This window comes from Gossypium hirsutum, chromosome A01 (assembly GCF_007990345.1).
Source record: "Gossypium hirsutum isolate 1008001.06 chromosome A01, Gossypium_hirsutum_v2.1, whole genome shotgun sequence".
Classification (NCBI taxonomy): Eukaryota; Viridiplantae; Streptophyta; class Magnoliopsida; order Malvales; family Malvaceae; genus Gossypium; species Gossypium hirsutum.
In genome coordinates, this window is record NC_053424.1 from 92,421,581 (window position 1) to 92,422,540 (window position 960).

The following is a 960-nucleotide window of genomic DNA, read 5'->3' on the forward strand; positions in this document are numbered from 1 at the left end:
GTTTCTGAACTAGTTGGGGAAAACTAGGTGGCTGGGTTAGTCTAAGTTGGGCGTAAGTGTTACTAGTTCCAACCCATTGGTTACTCTAGGAAAAGTTCAGTTGGTTTCGCCACGATGGGTTATAGAAATTGGATTGCAGTCCTTGCCTTCCTCGATTTTGGTTCTAGTTACCTATGTAGTACATGGATTCTAGGTTTGATGGACATTCTTCGAACAAATTTCCTTCCCCACAATAGACACAAGCTATATTTTCAAATTGGTTAGGTGGTTGTACTGCAAAATTGTTAGACCCATTAGTAGTAAGATTTTTTAACATTGAAGATATTGATGATACCTGAGATGCGAGTGAAGTAAGAGCGTCCACTTTATGTATTCTAGCAACTCGTCTTCCTGACGGTGCTCGATTGGTTGGCCATTGATAATTGTTGCTGGCAATCCTCTTAATGATTTCATAAGCCTCATTATAAGACTTAGAAAGGAGAGGACCATTAGCAGAAGCGTCCACTACCATCCTCGTGTGAGCATTAAAACCATTATAAAATGTCTCGAGTTGGATCCAATGTGGGATTCCATGATGAGGGTAATTTCGTAATAATTCTTTGTACCTTTCCCATGCCTCATACAAGGACTCATCATCCATTTGTTGGAAAGCAGTAATCTCGTTCCTCAACTTAGCATTCTTGCTAGCCGGGAAATACTTTATAAGAAATCTTTTTGCTAACTCTTGCTATATGAAAATTGAATTCGGTGGTAATGAGTTCAACCAAGCTCGAGCTCTGTCCCTTAGTGAATATGAGAAAAACTTCAATCGTAATACATCTTCGGGTACTCTGGCTAACTTGAAAGAATCGGTCACCTCCATAAATAGTCTTAAGTGTAGGTGAGGATCTTAGGTAGGCATTCCACTGAATTGGCCCACTGTCTGAAGCATCTGGAACATGACTGGCTTAAGCTCGAATT

At 40.2% G+C, this 960-nt stretch overlaps 1 non-coding gene across 1 annotated transcript; it reads left to right on the forward strand.

Annotated features, from left to right (window-relative positions):
• The first annotated feature begins 566 nt into the window (after positions 1–566).
• Positions 567–673, forward strand: LOC121206599 (small nucleolar RNA R71). The gene has a single exon (XR_005901667.1). It is a non-coding gene; the product is annotated as a small nucleolar RNA R71 (small nucleolar RNA).
• The last annotated feature ends 287 nt before the right edge of the window (positions 674–960 follow it).